General features: G+C 38.3%; 1 long non-coding RNA gene across 21 annotated transcripts in view; it reads right to left on the reverse strand.

Annotated features, from left to right (window-relative positions):
• Positions 1-17: 17 nt before the first annotated feature.
• LOC122161410 overlaps positions 18-20164 on the reverse strand; it is a 494955-nt gene continuing 474808 nt past the window's right edge. For 13 of the 21 annotated variants that reach the window (XR_006169178.1, XR_006169177.1, XR_006169181.1 and 10 more), the window contains 5 exons: positions 15654-15718; positions 6308-6366; positions 5945-6205; positions 2449-2530; positions 18-1693 (listed from right to left, as the gene is read on the reverse strand). This is a non-coding gene — a long non-coding RNA (uncharacterized LOC122161410). Of the gene's footprint in view, positions 1740-2448; positions 2658-5944; positions 6206-6307; positions 6367-15653; positions 15719-18675; positions 18791-20164 lie in introns of all 21 variants that reach the window. The other 8 variants (XR_006169175.1, XR_006169187.1, XR_006169189.1 and 5 more) reach the window with 8 other exon arrangements.

Here is a 20164-nt window from a genome sequence, read left to right on the forward strand (position 1 = left end):
AAGGGAGGGGCGAGAATATGAAGGGGAACAAGAGAGGGCACACGAAAACATCATCTTCTCTTTGTGCTTCGAAGTACAAAAACTCAGCATGCCAGATTTGGTCATGAAAACCTGTGCTCTTTCTTCACCATTTTTTTTAAAATAATTGATAATCCTTCCAAGAACTGAACGCTGCTTTTTTGTAGCAACAGAAAATAAAGCCTCCAATAGAGAACCACAGATAGTTAAAACAAGCAAACAAACCCTTCTATGTTGCTTTTATTCATCTTTTTAGCAGAAATGTCTTTTCTGAAGAAAGTGCTTATCAAAAGATTCAAGACATTTTGAAAGCATTGTGGACGAGGAGTCAATATAGCTAGGAGCAGTGACTAGGAAGAGCGCACGCTTATTTCCTTTCATGGAAACCTTATGCATTTTCCTTACCTTATATGAAAATATTTGCCTTGTTAGAGCCTTGGGACTGGCATTTGCATCTGTGTAATCCTCTGACCACTGAGAGTGGTGACCAGAAATCAGTTCTTGACTGCAAGATCAAATATTCAATGAGGAGTTTGGCACCACATAAGTGAGCCATAAGACTATAAGCTGTAGTTTCCTTTTTGGCTAAACGTTATTAATACCAGTAACCCACAAACTCAGCATCATTTAAAACTGATAATAGTGGGATGCTGTTAGTTTGAACTCATGTAGAGCCTTGGCCCTTAGGAACTCTGTAAAAAGACATTTCCAACTCTAGAAATTTGTGTCTGTTTTTTTTTTTGGTTGTTTGAAAACTCTTCTTTCAGATGGAATACCAAAATAAGGATTTCTCTTGCATTTCTTCCTGAAAAGAAATCCTCCTAGATGTCAGCAGTACTGGAAACTTTTAACTCAAGTACACGCACAAAGTAAGCAGTTTCAGCCTTGGCACCGAGTGCTGGCAGAGACACTCAGCTGTGTTTTGAAAGGGCCACCTCCAGGAGCAAAATACAGGTTCAACAACACAGTTTGTATAATATTTTCCAGTATTTGCTGTGTGTGTTGATGATTCTTCATACTTTTAAGATCTGTTCCATCAAGCAATAGAAGGAAATAGAGAATATAGTGGTGTTGTTTTTGGTAGTACGTTTCAATCTAGATTTCCTTGGGCAGGGCTGGTTTGGGTCTTTTACATAAAGCTATAATGGTTAAAGCAAGGTATTTTATCAATCCCATCACTGAAACATTTTCCAGAAAATGCTCTAAAAGGCCCGAATAAACAAGATTTTGGGTAGATTAACAACAGTTTTAAGTGTTCATTAGGAGAATTATAATAAAATAATAAATATATGAATAAACTATAATACAGCTTAAAGTTACAGTAACAGTTACTTGGATGCAGTAATAAAGCCCAATTCACAATAGTACTGAGCAGTGAGAAGTAAAGCTGTTAACTGCAATAACTGGCAGAAACATATTAAGGTCTACAGGAGAGCCTCAACAGCAACAGGGTGCATCTACACAAAGGCACGTCCACAGGAGGTTGCACCTTGCAATGGGGCGCATCTACACAAGCGTGTGCCTAGTCTGCAAGCAATGGGGCACATCCACATCCACTTATTCTTAGTGATTCTTCTTTTTTTCCTTGTCCTTTGATTTCTTCTGAATTCCTCATTGAAGCTGAAGTAGAATTTCTTACAGCATTCTTCCTCTTTCCTTAGTTTTCCATTGCTTGCTTTGTTAAAATAACCAGTTTTCAGTGCATTAATAATACCTGATATCTGTGATGCTTACATTTTAGTCATTCAATATGAAGCGCAATTTGTATTGAATCAACAACATTTTAGTGTGTTCTTTTTTGCCCCCTCTCACCAAAAATACTTCATTTTTCTAGCTCTTTTTTTGCTTTCGTTTTTTTTAATTTTTTTGGCTTTTTTTTTTTTTTTTTTTTTTTTTTTTTTTAAACACTCTTTTATGGTAGTCATCCTGAAAACTAAATTTCTTTTTCATTCATCCGTTATATACATTAAGGATATAAAGCTACTTTTTAAAGTTACTAACTTCTTTTACACATTGTATTCTTGTACTACTTCTGCTGCTGAACTACAATTACCCCCTTCTCATTACATTGTTCTGATTCAAGCTTATTTTGAATACATTTAGCTCTAGCTAAGTAACTACGAGGATCCTCATTTCTTACTCAAAACGTGATACAATGTACATCCCTTGATCATATATCAAGGAGTCGTTTTTAATCTTTTGCTATTTTCACCATCCATTATTTTTTGATCTAGATTATACCTTGTAGCTCGTGTTTTCATTTATTAAATAAAATTAAGTCATCATTTCTTTGAGCAATACTTTTAGAAACTATTTGCTTTATCTGATTTTAAGGCAGAGAAGGAAATGAATTAAACTGCTTCTATCCAGTTTAACTATCTCACTTGAAAAGCAATAGTCATAGACCAGTAACAAGAAAAGAATACTTACCTTATTCCAAATGAATTTCCATTGAAAACTTCCCAGAGACAAAGATCTCCAAAAATAGATACTGCCCTCCTTGCTGCTGGCCCTTAAATGAGGGAGAGGTTTACCCAGGGTGCATCTGTCCTGTTGTGCAGATGAATTGCCTGCACCTGTGCTCCTAGGGCTCGTCACGCCTCTTCCCCAGGTGCTCAATCACAAGTGCAGGCTGTGACCTAACAGTTCCCATACAAACTTTCATATGGATTTTGATGGGTTGCTCGTGGTGATTTTATCAACAATTTTTTTCTTTTCAATGAAGGATTTAGTATTATAGAGGCAGAGGGAAATTAGACCTCTGTTCTTGATACAGTTGTGAAAAAAAACCTGTTATTTAAAAAAAAAAACAAAAAAAAACCCCAAAAAAAAAACGGATCTTCTGACTCATTTCATTACTGTTGAGACTATCTAAGGACAAATTCAGGAAAAACAGAACAAAATAGAAAAGTCAGGATAACATTGGCTTTGGAAAAAGAAAGAAAAAAAAAATGAACAGGATTTCAACAACTCTTTTATAGATGAAAACAAATCCTGAGCGTTGTTCAGATTTTCCTCTTCTGAACCATGATTTTCTGACACTGTATCTATAATGTTGTCAGCTAGAACTATATCTACGTATATAAATACCCAAGGTTATTTTTAGATCTATCTTTAAAAAATGTATTAAAACATCAATTAACCTGCTAATATTTCAAATCACTCTCACATCTTTTGTTCCTATTTGTTAAAAATTACTTTTCTGTAATTTATCCCTTGAGGAAAAGATAGATAGACACTAGCAGACTTCAGACTATGATTCCTTTGAAATCCTTTCTTTCAGTGCTAATATATAGAAATCTATTAAGAGCTGTAAGATCAAATCTCACTTGCTGACTACTAGTGAAGCTGGTGAGGATGCAAGTAAAGGTGCTTTTTGGGTAGTTTCTCCCTGATTACTCTGTGAACTTTGATAATTATATATTATTACTTTGCTGAGACTGATGTCTGGCTTCCACGTTTGTTTTTCTGCTCTGTGCTTCATCATAGGAACTTTCAATGGCAAAACAAAGAGATCTAGGCCTTGAAGGGATCAGGTGCGAAGACATCTGCCTCATCTTTCACACTGCACCATTCAGTTCAAGTTGTTTTGATTTTGGCCTAAATCAAGAGCCTACTTATCCTAACATTACCTGGCTACCATCTCTTGATAATCCATTTCTCTATTACTGAAATCTCTGCAGCGCAACATTTGACCATCACCGGAAAATATCCCATTGCATTCAGCATTTTCCTTTAGATCCTGCCATGTGGCCATTTCAAAGTACCTTGGGTGGTGAGGAGAAATCCAGCGCTTACTTTGCAAATCCTCAGACAGAAGACGCTGTGGTTTGTGCATGATGTCTAGTAAACCACATCATTCTCTAAGGCATTTACTTTCTCAAATAGAAATATCACTCCTTTCTTCCTGAGGAGCTGCCTGGTTTTCAGTATGGAAAAATACAGAACAAAAAAGACTCCGGGATTTAAAAAAGTCACAACTGCCTCTCTGTACTAATCATGTGAAAGAGTTTTCTCAGCTGACCCAGCTGTTACTGCTTGTGTCTTACTTGAGTGCTAGGCAGACAGGCAAGGCTTAAAATCTCGTCATTTCTCTGTTTTGGAGGATTGCATTCTACAAGTGCCAAAACATCCTGTCTCCATGTGCCTCACAGAAGTTGGGACAGGCATCTAAGATGCAAGAGCTGAGTATGGCTGTCAGAATTCAGGGATGTCCTCTGCAGCATGTTCCCAACTGTACCGAGGGAGAGAAGGGGCTGGAACATGGAGCTCATCTGTGCATTGCAGGGGCCATTGGAAAACTTCAGTATCCAGGAAAACTGGATGCAGGGCATATGCGGAGAATTAAGTGCTTGGCTTATGTCTCTTGGCTGCAAGAGTACCTGCATATCCCGAGTGCCCGAGAACTTGCCATATAAACATTTAATTCCTTCTAACTTAGCAGATAATACGGAGGTCTTGAATTTACATTGTCCTGCTGTTTCACTCTTTTTATATTCCTTCTGGATAAACTTTGCTTTTGCATCAGCATTTTTTAAAGCCCTGATTACAGACAAGTGGAAATAAGAAACTCACTCCTTGAATGGTTCACAGCTGGGATAATTTGCTGAGATATGCAAAAGTTGGGAGGAGGCAGAAGATGGTAGGCTTGAATCTGAAGACTTCCCAACTTAGGTGCTGTCCTGCAAGTATCAGATCTGGGATCAAAATTAAATATAAATGCTCCATTTTGCTTTCTTGAATATCAGTAGTTTGTTATGAAAATCCAGTAGCTGAGGCTCAAAATTAATTTAATTACCCTAACCTTAATAGGGTAGCTTCAAATATTCATCTACAATATCCAGGGACCACCTAAATTAAGTTGATTGAAAATGGTTCACAGATTGCAAATGTACATCAATCTTTTCTGTCCATCCTTGGTTCTGAGAGGAGTTCATGTATAGAGAGTGCTTTTTCACTTCTAGCTGATCCATACGTTGTAACAACTGCAGTCAATACACTGATGGCACGTGCCATTTGTAAACAGATGAGGATGACAAACAACTTAAAATTTTTCCTCAGGAGATGTACAAGCTCTCCTGGTTGATACATCCCTAATGTGCTCCTAATTCAGCAGGCCTGGTTCATTTTTGCACACATTATGTTGCATTCCTGTCATCAGTAACAGTGATCAGAATTTTAACAATGGAAAGGCAGAATATGTGAAGGCACACCTCCTTCAAATCCATCAGTGATGAGGTTTAGTCAGCTCTGGGAGGAGCGTAAGACCCCTAGAATACACCCTATCCCATAAGACTGAACCTTCATGTTTTCCAAACTAATTCAATATCTACTCTGAACAAGCCTAGTAACTGCTTAGACAGACTGCCTCTGAATCAAGTCTTGCTGTCACAGGAGATAGCTTGCTAAGATTTGAGAACAAAATAGCATGTGATTAAGCAAGTCTCTTCTGGCCTTACTTCTTATGAGACTAAGAGGGAAGGCATAAGCTTATACACAAGAAATCAGACTTCTTAGGAAAAGGGCTGCAACCCTGGCCCTTTGTATAAAAGCCAGCTTTCAGCAGAAGGCACAGTAACTTCCCGTCCTAATGCTGGAGGGGTAGCTTTGGGCTAGCTGTCACACTTATGCCTGCCAAAGAGTTGCTGACATGAGCAACAGGGTGTGGGAGGGAAGACTGTGGGTTTCTTTACTAGTGCAAATTTCCTCTTTTCAATTAGGCCCCAGTACAGCTCTAAGCACGATGACCAATGTTTACTCCTTCATACTGCCAGAAAAAACACAAGTGGCAGTTCATCAGATGCGTGTAAGGGGAAAATCCTGCGTGCAATAATAATGTAGGACTAATACATGCAGTATTTCCAATAGTGAGGTTCATTCAAATATTTCCAGTTCTTATTTATTTATTTTAGATAAACTCACTCACCTTGCTCACCTCTAGCGCAGGAGAACCACAGCTGATTCCCTGTGGCATAACCTTAAGATTATTCTTTGTTCTTCTCCGTTATATTGTTATTCCTCCGTTACATTGTTATTCCTCCTACAGCAATAGCAGGAACTTCATCTCTTTCTATGCAATTTCTCCACAGTGCTGGATGAAGAATCCAAATGGAGTCACAAGATCAGACTTTTCATTCTTTCCCATTTGTTTCTCAGAGTTCTTAGGTCACAGTTTTCCTTTTGTGCCCTGAAAAGAAAGCGTGATGCACAGGGGTATCCTTCCACGGAATCATTTAGATAGACATTATGAAGAGGAATTTAAAAGGAAATGTCAGTGAGGCTCACTTACCTATTGTAGTTTTCCTGGTACAATATCCATAATATTTGTATTGGACCTGCATAAAGTTGCTGTTAAAGAAAAGCACAGAAACTGCATATTCCACCATCCACAGAAATATATGATAGCAGTTCTCTAAAGCACTTTAGGATATGTTCACTTAGATGTATTGCATCAGATATTCTTACCATGGTGAGAACTAGTAAATAAATTTCAGGTCAACGTAATGCTATTTATTATACATTTTCTCAGTTTTTGACAAAAATAAATGGGTCAATAATGCACTCATTAAAGTTTCAATGAATTCAATATTCAGAATTTAAGAAAATGTTTACAAATTGCCAAAAATTACACCCAGATAACAATTACATATATATTAAAAATAGCTATGTAGTTCAGATAATGGACAACTGCTCTGGTTTGGTTCTGGTTTCTGATAAGTAATCAAGAGAGTCTATGTAATTAGTTTTTATATTAATCTTTTATGAAGACAGAAATTTTCTTCATCCCTGATATAATCCTAACTGCTGTTCACAGAAGTGATAGAAGCTGCAAGAACACCCAGCTATACTGTGGGTGTATTTATGTAATCATGTATATTCCTGTTCATAGATAGATTAAAAAACAAATAAATTCAAAGCAGCCATCTAATTCATAAATCCTGCCAGACAAAAAGGTTTTGTGGGACATACAGAGATTGCAGTACAAAAAAACCAAAAGAAATGTAAAAGTCTACTAGCTTTAAAACCAGATGTGATAGGCCCCTATGAAGTCATTTCCTACTGCTATCCTGCTGCCTAGCTGCACAGGTTGTGTTGTTGGTCTCTGGAACAGATGGTCTTCTCTTATAAACTCCACAGTTACTGGACAACAGAGGTATTTAATTTTGAAGCCCTCTTTAAAAAAAAAAAATAAAAAAAATCCTGTTTTAGATTTGCTTCTTGATGAAGATTCATGTAATTTTATTGCAGAGTAATATTTGTGCAAAGCGTAAATCCCTACTATTTTATTTCTGGAATGATTCAAAGGCTTTGTTGCCAACTTTTACTGTGTTGTATTGGTCCGCCTGCCAGCTTCAAGTGCTTTGTTTTATTTTCTGTCTGGTGACTGCTACACTCCACCCATCTCCACATGCAACTCAAACGAAGGCAACAAGCCTTGACTGCAAAGAAGAGCTCCACAGAAGAGCTCCAATAATTTCTATTTCTCTGCATATCTTTTCCTTGAGTAAAAAAAGAAGTATTGTTTCAATGAACATGTTGAGAACTTCTAGATAAATATGAACAGTTGCATGAACCATCTCGCTGACTCCAGCTGGTCTCAGTACGATACAATCTACCAGCAAAGTGACAGAACACACAGCACTTTCACATCTGTCTTTATGTAGCACAGTTTTGTCTGGTAGAATGAATCACAAGTATATATAAGTAATTCTAAATATTTTCTGGCAGTATAAGACAGGACTGGAGAGCATCAACAATTTTCTGGACATGTTTATCTCAATCATACAACCATAAGGAGCAGCAGACGCATATTCCCATGGTAATACAATGCTCTCGTGTCAGAAAATCTAGCTTTCAAATTTAGACCTGTCTTAATGAAAGGTTAATTCACTCTTTATAAACTTTCTTTGTAGTTAACATTCCTTCTTCATTGTATAAAAGCACATTGGTCTAGCACACTGGATGCTGAAAGCAAGTTTAATTGTGTAGGCTGATCCTGACTCTTTGTTCACAACTGCTTGAAGGAGTTACGTTTTCACTCTGAGACAGTCTTTGTTGAGCACTTAATGGCACATAAATTCCCTGACTCACCATGCAGGAAAATGTCTTACGCAAAGGGTTTTCTCTTTCTCTGCCATATATTTCAACAAATTCAGCATTCTGATTGTTTTTCTGCCTGATTTACTGTCCCTCTTGCACAGGAGAAGAGGCCAAGGAAAGCTACCTTTCTTGCATAATTTTTATTACATTCTGAACTAACCTCTTAGCATCCTCCTGGATTTAATTTCTGACTGAGATAAAGCATAGCCATATGAGGATACAGGTCCAAAGACAAATTACTGCAACTGAAACTGACCCCATAGCCAAAGCAAAAACTCAAGTTTCAAAGTCTCCACAGTTACCACCTTCCACGCCCTGCTCTCCTGCAAGTATTTTTCTCAGCGAGGCTGTGAATGCAAGAGTTGTACATTGTTTTGTGGTTTCTTCCCTGAAAGAGATGGAATGACTCTATCACATTCCTTTTTCCACTCTGTCACCCATTTACAAACTTTGTAGGAAATACAAATCAGTGAATTTGTATTTCCTAAATCAAGATTCTCATTCTTTAGCAGGATCTGTCTGTGCATGTAATCTGTGAGAAATTGTACTCCAGCATGCAAACTGTTCATCCTATTTTTTGTAAGAGAAACTCAGGGAATAGACAAGCTTCTTGTTTTTATGGTGGTTTTAGTATGCTCTTTTGCATCACTGATTCTCTCTGCTTTTCTCCACAGGGGAGGAATTCCAGTTGTAGACAGGTGACCTTTGCATTACTATTAATTAACACTTCGACATGGAAGTTAGCACTGCATGCAGAGAACCAGCTACTTGAGCTGTGTGACAGGCAAGCCAGCTACTAACAACTCTGTCCAAACATGGATGCTTCCTTCCTACAGCTTTTGCGAAGCTGAGCAGATGTGCATATACTTCAGCCTTGGAGACAAAAGGATATTCCAGAAAATGTTAATGAGAAAGTAAAGTATATTGCCAGAACACGTCATCTTTAACACAGGCCACATATAATTGTTTTCTTAGAGTAAGATACAGAGAATGCCAGGGGTCTTGAAAAGTTTTTAACAGAAGGAAGCAAATGGGTTAAAAGCTCTCCTAGGATGTCTAATTACAGGGAAGTTCAGATTTTTACTTCTCCAAGAACCCAAAAAAATAACTTTCTCTGAATTTAAAAAAAATTTTCTCTGTAAACCTACAAATTTATCTCTTAACATTAGAAAATTCAGAGATCTGTATGACTGCTTTATCAAATTTCTTAGGGTTGTAAGCAGCTCATAAGTCAGACTCTAGAGGGATGAGCTTAGAAATGATCTCAAGGCTAGAGCCTGAACATAACTGCTTATTTTTCAGTGTGGCTGTTCCTTGAACCTTCAGCTTGATCACATAACATGGATTTATAACCTGTTCAAACCAGCATTTTCAATATCGTGCAGTGGAGGGCCATAGGGCCATAGATCTGTCTTCTCTTGATTGATCAAATTAGCTTTCTGATAAATAGTAGCAATTAGGCTGCCACTAATCTAAAGTAATACTCAGGCGGAAAAAAATGAGTTGTCTACTGAAAAAGCATGTTATCCTTTATCTCATAACAATTAATGAAAAAATACGTTGAATATCCACTCTTCTGGCAGTAAAACCTTGCATGTAAGGATAAAAAGTTTTCTGGTGTATAAATAGTACTAGGTAAGAAACGTTTCTTAAAAAGAAACATCACATGCTTTAGACACTAACTTTTTCCCACGTTCAATGTCCCTGTTTCATGGAGAGATGACTGAAAGAGCACCTTGGACTGGTAGGATCTGCTGGCATCTAATAGCTGTGTAAGATTTCCTCTCTGTGTTAGGGATTGCTTGGAGCTCCCTCACGTCTTCTTGTGGCAATTCATTTTCCTCCAACCTTCCCTATCCTGGTGCTCATCAGAGGCTTTTCTTGAAGAGATTTAGCTTTCCTGGTTCTAGGGGCTTGACAACACTCATCAAATCCACATTTAATATTAAATATCTGCACCTGAGGACCAAGCAGGACTATCATGTTGCTGATTCAGCCTTGAATCTGTTGGCTCTGGAGCGGCTGTAAGGGCTTCTTAAGGAGACTTCCTAGGCTATATTGATACTGAGACAGAATCCCTGTACCACAGGATGTCTTTCACTCCACGACGGCAACTTTCTTCTGAAATGAACATTCCATCTGCTCTCCTGCAGCGCTCCTACAACTCACTGTGTTCCAGTCTTGAGTCTGAATGTTGGAAAAATAAATCTCTTAATCAAATTTAATGTGCAATTTTAAACTTTGCCTGCAAGAAATCCTTTTACTGAATGTGTATTTAGACAACAGCATAGTGTCACTTTTCTTATAGAATAAATCTTGCTGACTGACAGTGGAAAAAGGAATGTGATAGAGGCATTCCATCTCTTTCAGGGAAGAAACATATTTTTTTTTCTTCCTTTCCTTCTTTCCTTTTTCCTTTCCTTCAATATTTGTGCTTTGTGTTTTTTTTTTTTTTTTTTAGATAAATTATCTTTTATTATTTTTTTCAGTATCAGTTATTAGGCAGAATGGATGGAAACCTGCATAACTCATTTCATTTTTTTTCTTCAATACTAGAAAGAATCAGGAAACATTGGCTTCTTACAATTTATTTGGAAGATGCCATGTGCAGGGAGTTCAATTTATGGAACTTATCTAATTTTGCTTTTATTTTATGACGATGACAAACATGAAATATGGATTCCTTCTTGTTCTTTAAATTAGAAAAAAAACCCAAAAAGCAGCTTTCTAATGATAATTTGAAGTGTTTCTTAAAGCTCCATGTAGTTATGTCAAGAAAGTAGTCTCTCATCAAATAAACATCAAAAGCAGTAGAAGCAAGTTCATCTCAGCTTCTGTCCAGTAAATAACTGAAAGAGTTGGGATCAAAGTTATCTCAGGCTAAGCAGAGATATTAGGCAACAGAGGTAATATCTCTGCTTTTGTTTTTTGTTTGGTTGTTTGGTTTTAAATCCTCCTCAGTCAAATGTTTTTGGACTGAGACTGCATTTTAAAGAAATGTCACCACTGTATCCATAAGGAGAGGTGAAATCAAGTAGTATGACTTACAGCTTGTCTGAGATGTGAGCGGTACATAGAAAGAACAAGCAACAATTTAACATATAAAAAATGACTTGATGTTGAAAATCAAGAGATTTTAAAACCATTTTTTTTTTTTTTAAAGAAAGTATGAAATAAAGGAAAAGAAAAATTGATAAGACTGCAGTTTCATGGCAGTAAATTTACAGGATGTATCAAATCTGCTGCACCTGCATAGTGAATAAAGGCCAAGGTGGAGGCTGCAGCACAGCTGGGGCCAGGACTACGGCAGAGTACTGACAGCAGGAGACACAAAAGCCTCAAAGGGCAGGGACAGCTAGCAGTCCGTTGTGAAGGTGCGCTCCAGGCGTGCGCCCTCTGGTGGACATCTCAAAAAGCTGGCTGCTGCTGCCATTATATAATTATGTGCATCATATTTCTGTACAAGCATAGAACAAAACCACAGCTCCAATCTTGTTGAAGATCCATGGCCAGGATATTCCTGTCTAATAATAAAACCACTGCTAATTCAGAAAAGCATTTCTCGTATATCTCTTCATATAAATCCCACCTCTGAGTTGATAGCCTAGCAGCCACATGGCCAGCAAATTCCCATCATATTAACTAAAGGATGTTGGTGGTCTCCAAACACCAAACGCAGTAGCTCAAGCAAAGCAGCTGAAACTGTGCTTCTTACATGGACCTGGAAATATATAATGCTATATAAGTAAGTAATTAGGCTAACTTAAACCAGCTTTTGATCTTTGCTAATGAAAATCTGCAGATAAGATCCTGTTTTTTTTCCCACCATTTTCCAAATGCTTCTGCATCCAGTGTCTTAGAAATGAAAACCTGTCTGGAGAGCTCCACTTCTGCTGGCACTTGTGTACCTATCCCAGAGACTGCTCAGCATAGCAGGAGGCTAAATTCCTGCAGGGGCATTCCAGAGCAGCCCAGCTCCCACCAGGTTCATGTGAGCCTCCTGCATGGGCCACCAGCGCCGCAGTCAGCAGGCACCACACACCAAGCTCAGGCACAGGCGCTGGCTGTCCGTGGCTTGGCTCTTCCACCTGACTGGAAGTGCTGCTGTCACAGCTCAAGTCGCTGTTTCCTTTCTAAAGTAATTTTTGCACAACCAGAGCCTCGGGTTTCCATTTTTACAGCAGGAGTAGTCACATACTTGAGGGCTGAATAAAGACTAATCAGATTTGTCATGTTTTCATTCTTCTGCTAGGCCAGATTGGAGATGAGCCTCCAAGCAAAACAATCGGCAGCCTCAGAGATTTTGGACTTGGCACTGACTGAGCTCTCCTCCATAAGCGTCCCTTTTGCCAGCGTGTCTGAGCTGAAAATAGCAAACCTGGACATGACAGCTGAGGAAAATGAGAGCAGGTTAGGAAGTACTAATTACTGCCATTCACTTTTAAACAGCTGCCATACCTGAGAGAACAGAATAGTGAGGTTTGGTTAGAGCAGGGTAAGCGCTTCAGGGCTTTTCCTCCCTCTGCATGCAGTGGGGCTCCCAGGAGGGCAGCGTGTGTGAGTGCCCACCCCTCATGTTGTGCCCCTTATGTCAAGAGGATGTCTGTGTAATTTGATGAGTGAGCTTTAAAGGCACTGCAGGTGTCTCCCCATGCTCCAGACGGTGGCCATTGGCAGGTCTCTGAGTTGAACCCGCTTTCATCCAAGTGTTAGTGTCACATCTGAAGAAAGAGTGACAGGGAGGACAGCTGACTTATGAGTAACGTAGGAAGGAACCACCTCTGTCAGGGAAGCAGGGCCTCCCTCTCTGCAGCAATGTGCCAGTGCTCAACTCCTGAGGTAATGTTTCAGCAAGCCAAAATAAGCCTTTTTAATGAGGTCCAGAGTGCATTGTGCCTCTTGCCAGCTCCTCATTAGTGAACTGACTGCACTACAAATAGGCAAAGCCCATCAGCTCCATACAGTTATCAGTTGCTGCTGGGCCTGCTGCTGATTTACAGAGATAAGCTGTTAAGGAGACACATATGGGAACTTGTAAGGAACTTCCTTGAAGTAAGCCCTAAAGTAAGCTACATCTTCCTTGGAGAGAGTTTAAAAATAAAACCGAATGAAGAAGAAGGCAGAAATAAGGTCTGGAAGCAGAGAGCCAGATCTGCTTTTATTTTGCTGTATCTCACTGTGAACATCTGCTAAACAAAAAAGGAGGAAGAAGTAACTACTAAAAGTGATGCTACTATTTCAAGGGTAAAGAACATGAAGATTATTCCAAAATTAACATCAATGATTTTTATTTTTATTTTGAATTATCTTTCCATCTCTTCTGTTTCTCCAGTTGTGGCAAAGTGTTTTGATAGTGGAATGAGCAGAAGCCACGCCTGCCACCGCTCTCTCAGGAGTATTTAAGTATCATATTTTTGCATGTATGAGATCAGAGTAGGTCCTTAATGTGGGTAGTGATTCCAGCAAGGACAAGGCTTTGAAAAAATGGGTTGTTTTCAGTGAAAGTATGATCATTCATGTGACCAAAAGAAAAATATGTAGAACTGTGTGGTCAGTGAACTCCAGGAGAGATGTGATACAGGGCTCGTGGAAGAGTCCATCACTTGTAAACTATAGTTGAAGGTTATCAACTCAGACAGCTTGTTCTTGATTCAACAGCTTTTTGTTGTGTCTTTAGTTTGGAAATGAAGCTACAGTTCACAAAAGAAGTCTCTTGGGAAAGAGAGACTGGCTTGTAGTCCAGGAAAAAAAAAATTAATTCAGTGGCAGATGGGGCAGCATTGTAGTTTAACCTGGCAAGCAATTGAACACTACACAGCCCTTTCCTCACATTTTCCCCCACCATCCATTGTGGGATGGATGGGAAAAAGAGGGTAGAACATGTGATGCACAAAGCAATTGCTCATCACCTGCCAACCAATGCCCAGCCAGCCCCTGAGCAGTGGCCAACTCCCCTCGGTTTTACAGTTTCCCCACACGGTGTGGTACAGTATGGAATACCCCTTTGGTCAGTATAGATCAGCTGTCCTGGTTCTGTCCCTCCAACTCCTGGTGCCCTGTCTGCATCCCTTGCTGGCAGGACAGTATTAGAAGATGAGAGGGCTCTGTTCAGCCCAATTCAGCAACAACTGAAACACTGTTATGTTATCAACTCTGTTTTTCTCCTAAAGCCAAAACATAGCATCATACCTAATGTTATGAAGAAAAACAGCTCCAGCTGAAGCCAGGACAGGCAGAGAAGACTAGGCAGGCTCAGAGTTTCCTGTACCATATTTTGATTCCCCACCTTTTACCCTTCTAGGAAAAGGCTCTATGTAGATCAGTCTCACAATATTATAAATTAATTGCTAGCCACTTGTAGCTTTGTTATATGCCTGCTTCTTTTGCCTCAAGATTTGGCTTGAGTTTTTCTCATAATCAATAAGGGCAAAGGAAAACATTTTAAGAGGTTGGCAGAAATGTAATATCAATTTACCAGGAAGTTGAGTACTGCATTTCCATAGAAATGCATGAACTGAGATAATTTTCTACATAGGAGGAAATAAACCTTATGCTTTATTGGTTTAAAAAATAATTTCCTGTATCTCCTGAATATTCTGTGTAAAGAAAGGGTCAAGAAAGCTAAAATTATTCAAATTGATACATGCAATTTCACTTATAAATATCAGAATTTAAGCCTTGCATTGGTTGTTAAGTGGTATCCCTGTCCTTTGAGGCTTTGCATAGCCTCGTTGTCCCATTTTTTTGCTTTTTTTCTTCTGATTATAATGGTGCAGTATATACTACATATCTGCAAGTCTAGAGTGGAAGAAAGCAATGATAAGATGCAGGAGCAGATGTACACAGGTAGGTTAGCCACCTGGCTCGGATGTGCACAGAGATTGCTGCAGAATACAGACTGAAACCAAACCTGCCCCTCTGTCATGTAAATGACGTCACTGCAAAAAGTAGGGGATGTGGCAGGGCAGTTACAGAGCCTTTATCAAAGAAAGGTACATGGAAATTCTACTTATGTTTTTCCTCTGCTAAGCAGCATACCAGGTTTGATATTGTGCCACTTGCTTCAGTATTCTGGATGGATATTCCTTGTGTGAGTGCACATATTTCAACTTTGGATGGGACTTGAATGTGGTAATTTTCATTCCTGCAGTCTTAGCTCATTAGCCAATCATAGTTTTGTCCCTATATTACACTTTATAATATTTACTGGAAAATATATGCACGTTTTATTTCAGATTGGGGCATGAATTTTATACAATCCTTACAGTATACACTTCTGGTTTGTTTTTTTTCTTTCTTCCTATTTTTTTCCATATGTTTTGCTAATGATCCTTTCAAGATGTGTTTTCACTCAAATTTGCAAATTCTCTGAGCTTATATATTGGCAACTCTCACTTTATTGATTAATTTTCTTGAGGTCTTTGTCTGCTGAAACATGATTACTTTAATTTCCAGTCTGTCTTTATTTATCTAGAATTCAAATTAAGAAAGACTCATAAATGCAGCAAAGCATGTGTGTCAAAATCTGTACTTACCGTATAGAAGAAGCAGCTGAATACATTCTTCATTTTCAATGGGATATTAGCAGGAGCAGATGGCTCTGCAAAAGACACAGGAGCTGAGATTTTTATAGGAAAATGAGTGGACAGCATTTCTTTGGCATTAAGTACACACAGAAAAAAATAACCTTATTTTTTCACCTTGTTGACAGACAAAGAAATCTAAAACTTTTGCTCCTTGGACTATAGCAAAACATGTCTTAAGTGTGAGGATTTTCAGAATACAAATATAAAAGTGTTTTAAATGCAGAATAATAGTTGTTTTTTCAGCCCATTAAGGATTTACATTTCTAATTAATATCTTTGCAGTGCTTTTTACCTGAAAATCCTGAGCAATGGATTACTTGCTATAGATTTTATGTTGTAGTGCACTCAGACATAATGTCCTGAAAGCTTTAGAGAGGTTCTCTATCTTCTAGAAATCCTGAAATAGACATAATCGTAGATTTTGAAAATTTATAAACTTTTTGTTTGCTCCAAAGCAGCCAGGAAATTGTTTGTTGCATTCCAGGGTTACTGAGCTGTGCTAGGAGACAGAAATTCAGGCTGAAGAAAATGACACAAATACAGTTAAAGCAATGGGTTTGAACCTAATTAGTTCTGGGTACTCAATGCCAGATTAAATGAATCATGAGTTTAATGACTTGGAGTACTGGGGTGATGGGGAATCCATCATTCTGAGAAAAGTGCAGTGGGAACAGATTGTAAACAAGCCAAGATGAAACTAGAATTAAATATTTTGAGGATTCACTACAACATTGATGCCTGAGACAAAGAGAGAGTCCAGAAAACTACAATTTGATGATTTCTGTACAGATTATGGATGTCCAATATCTGCAACAATTTCTAATCCATGATGGAGAAAACATCTTAAAGAAGGGAGCTTGGGATCATCAATATTATTGAATCCGGAGGTCAACAGAAAAAGCTGCAGGCTTAAAGAAAGCTGGATGGAACAGGGCTATGTAGCTCAAAAAAGGGATGCAACGATTAAAGTGAGGACAGCACACTGACACAGAAGACACATTCTGGTCTCTGAGCAGCTCAAACAAATAGTTATTTGAAAGGCTCCCCCAGCAAAAGTATTAAAATTTACTGCAGGAATTGACAAGGACTGTAAGACACAACTGAAGAAACACTTTTCTTTCTTCCTCGACTTTCCTGGTTTACCTGTTTCCTCTCTTTAATGATTATCAGGTTATTCTTCAACAGATTACCTATCTATTAAAATGCTTTGCAGAGTCTTGGTTTTTCTTAAAAAACGTGATTCAGAATTATTGTTTGTCTCATCACTCTGTCAATCTAAACCATCTTAGAATGATGCTAAAGTATGTCAATTAGCTCTTTTTTTCATATTTTGGAAACTGCATAACCTTGGAGTATTCATGGCCACAAATGAATTAGGCTGAGAAGAACACTAAAACAACTAAAAGATTTGGAAAACTTCTTACAGAGACCAAAACGAGAAAGAAACAACTGCCAGAATAAGATTATGCTCTGTGTATCTTAGTCTCATAAAAACCTAAACTTCCTATGGTATTCCAGACTCAACATACTTCTCAGAGATGCTTGCTATGCTAGATCCTGCATCAGGGTGTATCTACTGTACAGTGGATGTATCTACTGTAATACCCTCTTCAGAAAGCTGCTACTGCTGCACTACATCTTTACTTTGAGACTTACTTCTTTTATTTTTAAAATAAGTTGTTTAGGCAATCAAGTAGAGGAAAACAAATGCTTAGCTACTTAAATTTATTGGCTGCATTTCTTTTTAAAGCAGTTGTCAAGATACTTATTTTTCCTTTGTACTACTTTGTTGGTCTAAATATTTGGCACACAAACTGAATTTTAACAGCTTTTTGTATTGATGCCTCAAAAGGCAGCAAAGCATATTTTTGTGGATAAAACATGTTTTTATTAAACTTTGGGTCTAATACACACTTCTCATGTTACTCACATACAGCAACACAGCATATTTTTGCAGTATTTGAAGTATATTTGGAAGTGCACGAGAAGTCATATTTGGTGAACACTGTCTGTGTGAATAGGATTGCAAGGAATAATGCTGGTGAAGATGTGGTAGGGTAAGCTGAGACTGCGGAGGAGCAGCAGTACCTCGAAGGGGCTCTGACTTATGCAGGTACTATGCAATGTCTTACAATTATCTTTTTGCTCCATTCAGTCAACATGTTGTCACACAGAAAGAGCAGGAAAATATTGTGGTTCTGTTTTCTTTATAGGGAAGATGTTTCTCATTTATTTCCAAGCACATCAGATATGGCACACTGTTTCTCTCAGAGCACCATCTGCTATACTGCCTTGGAGCTACTATGACTCACATACTGCAGAGAATGTGCTGATATTTTAGCACTACAGCAGAAATGTATATACTATTACATTCGTCAGCAATACTATATCCACGCATGAAAGGCTATGCATGGAAAGCTACTCATCATTATTAGATGTGCATCCTCTATGCCCAGCAGTCTGTTAGGAGAAGGGGAATTGGCATCTGAACTCAAATTGAAGGGGTATGTCACATCCAAAATGGGGAGGTGAGGCAAAAGCAAAACTAAACTTTGCCAGATAGTGAATATTCTTTCAGTCTGTAAACTAGCCCCACTCATTTTTACATATAATCAATTGAGTAGCACTTTTTAGAAATGTGAAAACGTTGTTTTATTTTTATCATGAGGCTGAAATAATCCATGTTTCCTGCAGACTTTGTTTCCTTAATTTCACCATGGCTCAATACATTAGTGGAAAATTTTTCCCTCCTGGGCACCTTTCAGGAGGAGCATGTCTCCCCTCTCTCATTTTTTCCAGTCTATTTAAAGTGCTGAGAGACTGAGCACTTCCTATTGTACAGCCACTGCTTTCTAATATCACTTGGAGCCCTTTGACCTTAAGAATACTTTCAAATATGGCATTTCTCTGTAATGGAAGCAATAGCCGACCTTCTTGCTAGAGAGGAAATTCCCAGAAGATGTCTACTTACTTTAATATTAGAGTCTTGTAGTAAGCTTAACCATCTGAGGAATACTCAAAAGAACCAACAATGGAGCTTATCTCATCATTCCTTAGTTAAATAGTTCCCACTTTTAAAGCTGAACCTGAGAAAAAAAAATTTAGTACTGAAGTTTAACTTATCTCAAACACATTTTTGTATGCCTATAGCAGGCCTCTTCTGTTCCATTTCTAAAAAAAAATACATGAAAATATTTGTTTTTTAAATTGAAAATTTATGAATTTATGAGTGATAGGACCAGAGGGAATGGCCTCAAGTTGCACTAGGGGAGATTCTGGTGGAGTCACTGCCCCTGAAGGTGTTCAAGAAACATTTAGATGTTATATTGAGGGATGAGGGGAAATATTCATGATAGGTGAGTGATTGGACTGGATGACCTTGGGAGGTCCTTTCGAATCTTGGTGATTCCGTGATTCTATGAATTTAAAAAAATATATTTGATGGCTGAAGTTGTAAATTCATTATCTCTCCTTTATTAGATCTCAGGGAAATAAATCACTGACAGGGTCAGAAACAACAGATGTCCTCTATGCTATGTATCTCATGTACTTTGCTATGAAATTACATGTAAACTCTGTTTCCTCACTTTACATCAGACTGAAGCAGCCCTGGCTTGTCACGTTCATAGCACTGATACATGAGATGTCCCACAGGAGCTGCATTTTCAGAGATCGGGAGGGCTGTTTCACAAGAATACTGGAAATATTCTGTAACTTAAAAACATTACTTTGAGGCCAATGAGTTATTCTGTATGAAACAGAGTCCAGTTGAGAAACAAAGCCAAAATATGAGCAATTAAAGAAACATATGATTTTGCAAAAATTTATCTTATGACTTTGTTAATACCATTTGCAAGCCAGTGATATTGCAATGCTAAAAGGATGCTCAATTTTTCATGATTAGTTATCCAGAAAACTTCACACATTACTTAGTGCTTACAATATGTGCCCTCCTTTAACATATGCAGCTGATTTTCTTTCTGCGACAGCATCTTGTGAAATCAATTAGCTACAAGCCACTTTCCCAGAGTGACTGCTTGAGCAAGCAGAGGATAGTTTTCCTAATGTTAACCTTCTGCTTCTGGGGGTAGAATCATGGAGTTACACCAGTGGCAGACAACCTGCTGCATAATCCTGCTCTTACCAAAAATGACTAGCTCAAGTTTTCCTGTTAAACTCAGTCCTTTCCCGTCATATGCATCTCATCTTAAGAAAAGCTTGGGAAGATTAGGATTTCCAGACTAATTGGACCAGACCAAGCATATCTCAGAGTTAAACAAGCTCAGACTGTTAACAGCAACCTGTAATTCAGCAAAGACTAAGCAACTGTTGAAGTGCACGTTAGCTAATGAAATAAATAAAAGTTCATCTTCTAATCACTACGAAGCCTGCCTAGTAATTGTTTCTTCTCAGAGGAAACAGTTTGGCGGGCAAATCTGGCTCTATAGAGCCACAGAAAC

Source organism: Centrocercus urophasianus, unplaced genomic scaffold (genome assembly GCF_019232065.1).
Source record: "Centrocercus urophasianus isolate 14NV4802_14NV808 unplaced genomic scaffold, USGS_Curo_1.0 seq_19, whole genome shotgun sequence".
Lineage (NCBI taxonomy): Eukaryota > Metazoa > Chordata > Aves > Galliformes > Phasianidae > Centrocercus > Centrocercus urophasianus.